The 10,375-nt window shown below is 40.6% G+C and overlaps 1 pseudogene; it reads left to right on the top strand.

Annotated features, from left to right (window-relative positions):
- The first annotated feature begins 1,420 nt into the window (after positions 1–1,420).
- Positions 1,421–1,534, top strand: LOC123453481 (annotated as a pseudogene).
- Positions 1,535–10,375: the final 8,841 nt, after the last annotated feature.

Raw genomic sequence — 10,375 nt, 5'->3', positions numbered from 1 at the left:
CTTTTTGTGCTGCAGACCTGGTGCCACTGCTGCTGGAGCTGCTAATGCCTGCCTTTGTGGGCTCTGGGTGCTCTGGATCTCTCCCACTTCTCCCCTGCCATCGGTAATTTCTTCCATACCTCACCTTTTAGTAGAAGAGTGTATTTTGCTGGGTTTTTTTTTTTTTTTTTTTTTTTGGCCTTTTCTCCCGTAGGTTGCTTTGGCATGGTTCCTACAACACCATCTTAACGGGAAGTCTCATTTTCTTTGTTACCTAATTTAAATAGCATGGCATTTCTTTAGAATCATTGTCTTATATATACTTTCAACTCTCTGGCTTCTAAACTTGTGTTCTTCAAATGATCCCTAATGCTATTGTTTAATACTCTACTGTAATTACGTAGTAAACATATATATTCTCTCTCTATCCATATTCCCTTAGCCAACTATTTTATACTGTACTCTCTTTGTAAATAGCTTTTCTGTATTCTCTGTCAGGCTCCTACAGTTTTACTGAAGAAATTGAAGGAATTAAAAATTAATTTCCATACTCACCTAGGAGTCTGTATGTTTACCTATACGCTCTGTCCTCTTCTCCCTTCTGAGGACACGTGAGAAAACTCTTCTTATCTGAGGGTCTCCTTGGGGCTGACCGTGGGTGTCCCCGGTGCAGGACCTAGCCCTCCACACTGTCCCACTCTGGGCCGCCCTGTGTCCTTTAGACTTGAGAGAAAAATGTCGACAATAGTACTATTTAGTAAATAAAATTTAAAAAGAACCAGGCTTTGGCAGCTCATGACTGTAATCCCAACCCTTAGGAAGCAGAGGCAGGAGTATCACAAATTCAAGGCTAGCCTGGGCAATAAAGCAAGACCCTGACTCAAAAACACAAAAATAATAAAATAAACAGGGCTAGAGAAATAGCTCAGTGGTTAAAGGCTTGCAAAACCTGATGGTCCAGATTTAAGTCCCAAGTACCCACATAAAGCCCGATGCACAAAGTGGCACATGCATACGGAGTTCTTTTGCAGTGACAGAGGCTCTGGCACACCAATTCTCTCTCTTTTATCTTTCTTTCTCATAAGTATTTTAAAAAGAAACAAATAAGCATTGGGAAATATATACCCACAATAGAAACCAGAGAAATCTAAATGTAATGCAAAACCAAAGAAATTTCAATTTAATGCAGGATATGTCATTTTCACTCATTAAAAGGGAATATTGGAGGGAGGCTGGAGAGATGGCTTAGAGGTTAAGGCATGTGCCTATGAGCCTAAGGACCCAAGATGCCAGGTTAAGCCACATGCACATGTGGTACATGCATCTGGAGTTTGTTTACAGTGGCTGAAAACCCTGGTACACCATTCCATTCTCTCTCTCTCTCCTTCTCTTTCTCCCATTCTTTGTGTCTCAAATAAAAATAAAATAAAATATATGCTATCTGCATGTGGAAATGCCTTCTCGTCATTCCTTTTGGAGGAGGAGAACATCCATCACATGCTACACGACCAACCTTACAGTAGAGGTTGACTAGTAGCATATTTCTCCTACATTAAAAAACAATTGGGGCTGGAGAGATGGCTTAGCAGTTAAATGCTTGCTTGTGAAGCCTAAGGACCCTGGTTCAAAGCTTGATTTCCCAGGACCCACGAAAGCCAGATGCACAAGGTGGTGCATGTATCTGGCATTCATTTGAAGTGGCTGGAGGCCCTGGTGCACCTATTCTCTCTCTCTCTGTCTCCCTCTGTCTCTCTCTCTATCTATCTATCTGTCTCTATTTCTCTTTCTCTCTCTCTGTCACTCTCAAATAAATAAACAAAAATAAAAATAAAAAAATAGGGCTGGAGAGATGGCTTACTGGTTAAGGTGCTTGCCCGTGAAGCATAAGAACTCATGTTCGATTCCCTAGAAACCCACATAAGCCAGTGCACATGTGTTTGGAGTTTGTTTGTAGTGGCTGGAGGTCCTGGCTGGCCATTCTCTCTCTGTCTCTCTTTCTCTCTAATAAATAAGTTAAATTTTTTTTTTTAAAAAGAACACATTGAACAACCTTTCACAGCAGACCTTTGGAATGGGCAGAAGGCAGTCTCATATACTATTAAGGAAAGATAAACTGTCTTCTCAAGTTTCAAAGTTAGCATAGTCTTGATTTAGAAGTCTCTTAAGCCTGGACTTCTCTCTTCATTCTTAGTTTGTGCCCTTATATCTCACCCAATTCACTTGCAAACCTGTAAGTTGGAGCTGATGGAGGTAGCTCTGTATATAGGGAATCTAGAGGACCTTGATACAATGAAGAATTAATCCACACAGAAGAAACAAACATAGATACACACACATAACATTACAGACATGACTATGTATATGTTCTATAGCTCTGTTCATAAAGAGGGCTTGGAGGCAGCAATATGGTAAAGACAGTGACCACATCAGTGTCCATGTCTTGTTTTCAAATGCTGCCCTTCTCTAGAGCAGCCAGTGTTCTTTGGAGGTCTAGATTGTTCTGAGGCTGAGTCACAGAAATCATAAACTGAGCCTGGAACATTTTGTTCTAACAGACAGTATAGAATTGCTCAGATATTTATAGGGACATGTCAAAAACTGCTTTAGCATGAAGAGATTCACACTTGATTAATTATCGAATCAAAAATAAATAATAATACCACATCATAATCCAATAAGTAGACTTGGGAATTGAAAAGCAATAGTCATAAGAGACAATGGAATTGAGAAATGAGAAAACAGTTTATCCTTGTAAAGAGATGCTCATCAATAAATGTCAAACTAATGATAGAATCTAGAACAATTCTTTCTGCACAGACATTTGACAATGACTGAGCTATTTATCAATGTGTCTTATGTCTAGTAAATAAAGGTTGGGGGAGAATATAATATTCACAGACTCAATATAGCTCTAATGAAAGACGTATTAACTTTACCAATATTACAAAGGACAAACCTGGCAGATATCTCCTTAATAAATTGATCAAAATTGCTGTACTAGCAATGAAAGCAAATTGCATTTTGGCAGAAGAGATGTAAAAAGAATATGATAGCATGATTTTTGTGATAGTTTTGCCTAAAAATAGAAAGGATAAAATTGAAAGGTATCCTGCAAAATAAGCATCTTATAGTATTCATGATTGTCAAGATCATGAAGATCAAAGAAAGATTTCAAAATTCTTTCAGATTCCAGTATGATGCTGGATGTTTTTGTAGTGAAGCTTGTAGCTGGGCTAACCACTGAATCTTGAACAAGGCACATGGATAGGGTGGTAGAAACTGATCAGTGTCAGCTTCTGGACATGGGAGCTCTTGCTGTGTTATGTACTCATGTACAGGAAATACGCCTTCTACTGTGGGACTAATGAGGAATGACCACTGCATATACAAATGGTACAGGGAAACAAGTGCTGTTAATTTTTCTTTGAGATTTGTTTCTCAAAATGAAAATAAAGGAACGCCTAATGACAGTGACATCAAAGATAAAACCAGTTTGAGAACTATGGTTGTTGAAATTATTCTCGCTAACAGGAGGAAAGATGATCTTCAAAGTTCAGTCAGAGGAATCCAGTTGACTTGTATCTGTAGATATTCTATCTTTTCCAAAACTTTTTGTAGCACTTGGCATGATGTTGTGTTTATTAATAAGACTCTGTGGCAAATATTCCAGTATAATTCTAGGTTATGCTAATGCTACAGATGAATGCCTGTTAATATTGAATTGTGCAACTCTGCTAGGTTTATAGAACTTGTATCTGCAAGTTTGAACATTTTGTTCTGGTATTGTTTGTGTCTTGTTAGAGCATTGGTCTCCCATATTTCTTTAGTAATTAGACTAGGTTAAAAAAACGACACAGTGAAATTTGAAGAAAAATCATTGAATCTGGAACAGATCATTTTCAGTGAACTCACCCAATCACAGAAAGATAATCACTGCATAGTTTCACTCATCTATAGCACCTAACCTGAATCTACCCAAGATGCCAACATACCCAGCAAGCATCTTGAGGCCCAGACAGTGGGGTGAGTGGGGAAGGAGGGGAGGGCAAAGGAGGGGGACACAAATCTGGACCCAAATGGCAATAGTACCATACAATTCTACATCCTAAAAGGCAGACCAAATGGTTGAACCTTCACCAGGCCCTTAGAGGGAACACCTGAGTCATAAGGCACTGCAGAGGGTATGATGAAGACTGACTTTAATTTTCTACAGCTTCTCCCTCTCTCTCTCTCTCTCTCTCTCTCTCTCTCTCTCTCTCTCTCTCTCTCCCTCCCTCCCTCCCTCTGCTCTCTAACTCTTTTATATTACTTATCTTTTTCTTCCTTCTCTTCATGGGCACTGACCTGTAACTCCCAGGCCCAGCAGGTGGCTATCATCCACAATGAGCTTTTGATCAGAGAGACCTACAAGGTTTCCTAAAAGAATGACATATTTCTGTCAGAGTACTTGATGACCCACCAAAGGTTAGTGGTAAGGCCCTACAGCTGAAGACACTATGCAGTTGACACGTAACATGGAGTGACATGGCTGGAAGCTGGAGAGAGTCAGTCCCCAGTCAGCACGTCTAATGCCAGAAGGTGCTACATGGGCGAATGGGGAAACATGACCAATATTTGTCCAAGCAACTCATGGTCTAACCTACTTAGCAACAAATAACCTATCATGATGCTCACACAAGTGCAATACTGGCACACAGCCATGGTGAGAAACCAACTGCTCTTGATTTGGCTAACTGGTCCACTCAGTAGAACAGAACCCATAGCTGGATCTGGGAAGCAAGTCAGAACCATATCCAAACATGAGCTCTCCATTATCAAGCTACTACCAATCATGGGCTACAAGAGGGCCTACACCTATTAAATTTTCTCTACAAAAAAATAAGGGTTATCCCATTTATCTGGTGCTAACTTTACTCTCCGTCAGAAGATCTGCTTCACTTTTTCAGATAGATGCAAATCCTAAGGAGAGAATCACCCCATCATACCTCAAAAGGGCCCCAGCTGAAACTAAGAATAATTGGCGAAACAAGCAAGGTGCTGTTTTCTTGGTGAACCTGGTACCAGCACAATGGTCAAGGAGATGGACACAGAGGATAATCAATTCCTACCAAGTCAGATATCCAGAGACACAGAGGCTCCCAAGACCTCATCACTGAAGCAGACCTAAAATGAACCCAACATGGCTCAGGGAAATTTGCAGAAGAAGAGGCGGAAAGAATGTCAGAACCACATGTTGGGTCATGATACACAAAGACATTTCCTCCTACCCATAACTGAGGGCTAACACCACAATGCATGACCCATATACTTCAACAAGGAGGAGTTAGGGGGAGGACAGGGAAGAGGCTAACAATGGTACCAACTTGACTGTATTCACTGAGTACAAAACTAATTAATAAAAAAAAAACACTATTGAACATATTCTAAAATTCTTGATAGTTACTTAAAACAGGTATTAATAATTCCTTTTCTATATATATATAAAGTACTATTTACTGGGCACGGGATCCTGCAACCTACCAAAGCAATCAGCCAGGCAAGAAGTACACACCTTTGCCACAGTGGCACACAGCCATTGCTCATGACAACTGCTCTGGGATTCGGCATGAGACCTGCTCAGTGGGAGAGAACTCATAATGGGTTCTGGGATCCACATCAGAATCACATGGATAGGCAACTCATGGACTCCGGAGTGAACCTCCAGTGCTCCTTTGCCAAGGAGAGTGGACACACATTTAAAAAGTCTCTCGGGCGGGTGAGGTGGAACATGCGTCTAATCCCAGCACTCAGGAGGACACAGTAGGAAGATTGCTGTGAGTTTAAGGCCAACCTGTGAATTCCAGGTCAGCATGGGCTAGAGAGCAAGACCCTACCTCAAAAAACAAACAAACAAAAAGAAGTCTCTCAAATAGCTATGCTTATCCCCTTTAACTCAAGCTTCTCTTGCCTGCGGTTGTAGAATCTGTTCTATTCTACAGGTGACAGAATACCGGGCTGACCCAAGGTTCATCAATATGTTAAGAAAAGATAGCTGACCACCCACCATGACATACGTCACCTCTTTCCCATCTGCCAGGGCCCAGAGGAATTGCATAGGAAGTGGCTTCACAAGCAATGTTCTCATTGCCAGCCTGAAGTCCAGTGCAGAGAAATGGAGACGGGCACTGTGGTCACTCAGAAACTCACCAAAGCAGATACCTTGAAGCAGCAGAGAGCTCAGCACTAAGTCAGACTGCTAACACATCCACCAGTGCTCAGGGCACAATGCAGAAGCAGGAGTGGAAAGGATGTAAGAGTCACAGAGTGGGCAGCATGACACGGAGGCATGCCCTCCCACCCGCAGAGACTGACCAAGGCCTTTCTGACCCCACACTGAATACCAAAAGCTCCACCGAGGAGGGTCCTCACTGGTCTGGGGGTGGGAAAGAGGAAAGATAAGTGTATAACCTTGGTAAAAATGAAATTAGGTTTAAAACTAGAAGTCATTTTTTTCCTTTTTCTATCAAAGATGGTATGGTATGTTTCTTCTAATGTTCCTTGTTGTTGGTGATATTCAAAACTTGTGCCTTTCCATTTAAACTATTTTTAATGTATCACTCTCTAACTGAACTCCATTTGTTTCTTGAATCCAAAGTTTATCAGGGCTTGCCTAAATGATTAAATGATTATGCTTAGATAAGAGGTCCTTGTTTATAATTTTTGTTTGAGTTCTTAATGCTGATATTCTCCAGGATAGTATATTAATGCATGATTGAATACTACCTGTTACTTAGAGCAGCTTAGCAGTGGAGGCTTCAGAGTGATGGAAGAGGCTCTTGACCTTCACTGAGCTCTGGCCTAGTCCTTGGCCCTGGTAACACCAATGCGACACATTTCTCATCTAGGTGTAGTGCTACCTGCCTGGCTTGCACCACTATAGCCGCGTCTTGCCCATTTGCCTGTAGTCACAGCTGTTGCTTTCGCCAGTCTAAGCCTGGAGTTCTGTCAGCTCCTGAGCCCTCGAAGCACTCACAAGTTTCCTCATGGAAGTATGTGGGAATGGTTTTTCCCCTTTGTACCTGAGGCCATGCGGAATAGGCTTATGGAGCTAGCCAGTCTCCTCCATTGAGTGCTACCCTTCTCCCACAGCATGTGGGCAGAGCTGTGCATAAATACACTGCTTTCCTGGGGCTTCACAACTCCCCTGAGCTATCACATCTCCAGCCTTCTGGAGCTCACCCATTTCTATTTTCTCTTATCCCTCAATCCACTCCAGATGGAGTTCTATCGCAAGAGAAAGCATGAAGAGGCGGCCATCTCTATTCTCTTGCTCCCCATAAGTCACCTCATCAGAAGGGTGGAATGGCTGCTGCTTCTTCTGTAGCACAGATTTACCTAACTTCCGAAGGTCCTTCTCTGAGACAATAATTCTCTTTGTTTTTGAAAAAGGCACCACCTGTCTACAATGATGGAAAAGGATTTAGTGATCTTGCCCAGGCCTGGATGAGAAAGCATAATTGTTTGCAAAATAATTTGGAAACTTCTTTTTTGTCTTGAAATAGCTTATCTCTCAAAATTATTTCAGTTTCTTAAAATTAGATCCTTCTATCCAGGTGTGCTGGTGCACGCCTTTAATCCCAGCACTCAGGAGGCAGAGGTAGGAGGATCTCCATGACTTTAAGACCATCTTGAGACTACATAGTGAATTCTAGGTCAGCTTAGGCTAGAGTGAGACCCTACCTCAGAAACAAAACAAAACAAACAAACAAACAAAAAACCAAGCTGCAGAGATGGCTTAGCAGTTAAGGCATTTGCCTGCAAAGCCAAAAGACACCAGTTTGATTCTCTAGGACCCACATAAGCCAGATGCCCAAGGGGACGCATGTGTCTGGATGTCATTTGCAGTGGCTGGATGCCCTGGCGCGCCCATTCTCATTCTTTCTTTCTCCCTCTCTCTCTCTCTAATAAATAAATAAATAAATAAAATATATTTTTTAAAAACAACAAAATTAGATCCTTCTAATCATGTATAAAAATCAACTCAAAATCGATCAAGGACCTTAATTTAATGTAAGATCTAAACTCTAACCGGGGTAGAGGCAAAAGTGGGGAAATACTTCAAGTTATCAACATAGTTATATTTATCCTTTGCCACATCATTAAGATCCTAGAGATTGCCAATCAAGAAATGTACAGAGGGGCTAGGAAGATGTCTCAACAAGTGATTGCTTACAAAGCCTGCTGGCCTGGTCTGATTCCCGTGCCATCCGTGCAAGCTGAGTATAAAAAGTGGTACGGTGGCTGGTGTTATCTTGCAGTGATTAAAGGCCCTGGTGTACACAATGTGCACACACACACAGACAGAGAGAAAGATATGCCACACAAGTAAATAAATACTTTTAAAAAGAAGTCTATAGAAAGTAAAGTGCATCAGTTTAACTGTCTTGCATTCTAGAACTTTAATGAGTTTTTCCAACTTTCTATTCACTGTTAGAAGCAATTGTTCCCACTGATAAATTTTTAAAGTCTTGAGTCCACATTTAAATTCATGTACGTAAAAATATATTAGGGAAGGCTGGAGACATGGCTCAGAACTTAAGATACTTGCCTGCAAAGCCTAATGACTTTCAATTCCCCAGTGCCTGTGTAAAACCAGATGCACAAAGTGGCACATGCATCAGGAGTTTGTCTGCAGTGGCTAGAGGCCCTAGCGTTCCCATTCTCTCTCTGTCTCTCTCCCCTTGAAAAATATTTTTTAAAAAATAAGTAAATGTATTTGGGCAATTGTAGTATAAATGTGCCTACGTAAGATAAGAACATAAAATATAGGTCTGACATTTGTAATGCCTTTGGGCTTCTCCCTAAGTAGAACCTTAGGTAACATTGAAAGATTCTTCAGCATGTATTTTAAGGAGGTTTCCAATGTGATGAAATAATATGTGACTTATGTCCTTATCAGAATAGCTAAAGGACACATCACTGCTTCCTCTATTTTATCATAGAATAATTATGTTGGGCACATTCAAATCATTAGGAAAGCCAAATTTCACAAATGCAATATCATGACTTAAAGAAAAATGATAACAACTTTGACATTGAAATTTTAATTGGAAAAATATAATATCTAGATGAAAACTATTGAGTTTTTGTCATAGATCATATGTCACATGATGTAAAACTACATTCATACTGGAACATTGAAAATATGGTATTTAAAATGTAAAGGAAACAGTGTTCAGAGAAGTTAATGAACAAAGTCTATCATGTAGCTAGTAAGCGACAGGGCCAAGATTTCAACTTGCTAAATTTTCTTTCCTTTGCACTATTTTAGCTATTAATTTTGGAAAAGATATTAATGTATGTTGATCTCTCTTCTATACTAAAGCTTCCTAGATCTCTGTACTCCAAAATTCAAGCAAAGGTTGTGGAGTATTGGAAACTACCATTACCTCTTGCTCCTAGCTCCAAATCCATAAGCTTCAGGACCATCAGATTCCAGCAGGTGAACGGAAGCCTCTCTGTATCTTCACAGACACCACGGACTTCTGGACAGACAGAATTAAGTCATTCGTGGTCTCACCACCTTTGTCTGGAAGCTATTATAAAAAAAAAGCTATTATAAAAAGGGGGAAAAATCCAAAAAGACAAATATCTCTTGACCTTATTAAAAGGAAATGCAACAAAAATAAATAGTTTAAAGGTAAGTTGTAGAATATAGTTACTGACACATAAATAGGCTAAGTCCTCAGTTGGAAAGAAACCAATGAAAATACTAAGTAAAGAATCAAAAAGAGCCCAGGTGCTGGTGCACACCTTTAATCTCAACATTTGAGAGGCAGAGGCAGGAGGATCGCTGTAAGTTCAAGGCCAACTTGTGACTGTATAGTGAATTCCAGGTCAGCCTGGACTAGAGTGAGACCCTACCTTGAAAAAGAAAAGAAAAGAAAGAGAGAGAGAGAGAGAGAGAAAGAGAGAGAGAGAGGGAGGGAGGGAGGGAGGGAGGGAGGAAGGAAGGAAGGAAGAAAGAAAGAAAGAAGGAAAGAGCATGCGTGAGAGAGAAAGAAATAAAAGTAAAGAAAAGAAAGACAAGAAAAGGATCAAAAAGAAAAGGAGCCAAGGAATCAGTTGAAGGCCAATTTAACTCTGGAAAAAAATCTTCCTCATCAGTCCAGCAAGTGACACTAGCATTTCCCCAGGAGCTGTCACCTGTGTTCTAGCCAAGCCAAGGGAGGACCATGAGTCACAGCTGACACAGTACTTGGAGAGATGGCCAGGTGCAGGGGACAGGAAGAACAGGATCTGTCACTCTGATTCAGACTATTTTACTTCCGTAGAGTGATGTTTTAGTTATGTTTTCTTACACCCTTAGAATAAAATGTTATAGACCAGAAGAAAGAGATGGTGAGTCATTATAGTG

The sequence above is a fragment of the Jaculus jaculus genome, chromosome 11 (genome assembly GCF_020740685.1).
Source record: "Jaculus jaculus isolate mJacJac1 chromosome 11, mJacJac1.mat.Y.cur, whole genome shotgun sequence".
NCBI lineage: Eukaryota > Metazoa > Chordata > Mammalia > Rodentia > Dipodidae > Jaculus > Jaculus jaculus.
The sequence above is the reverse complement of the archived record's forward strand: the minus strand, read 5'-3'. Positions and strand labels throughout refer to the sequence as shown.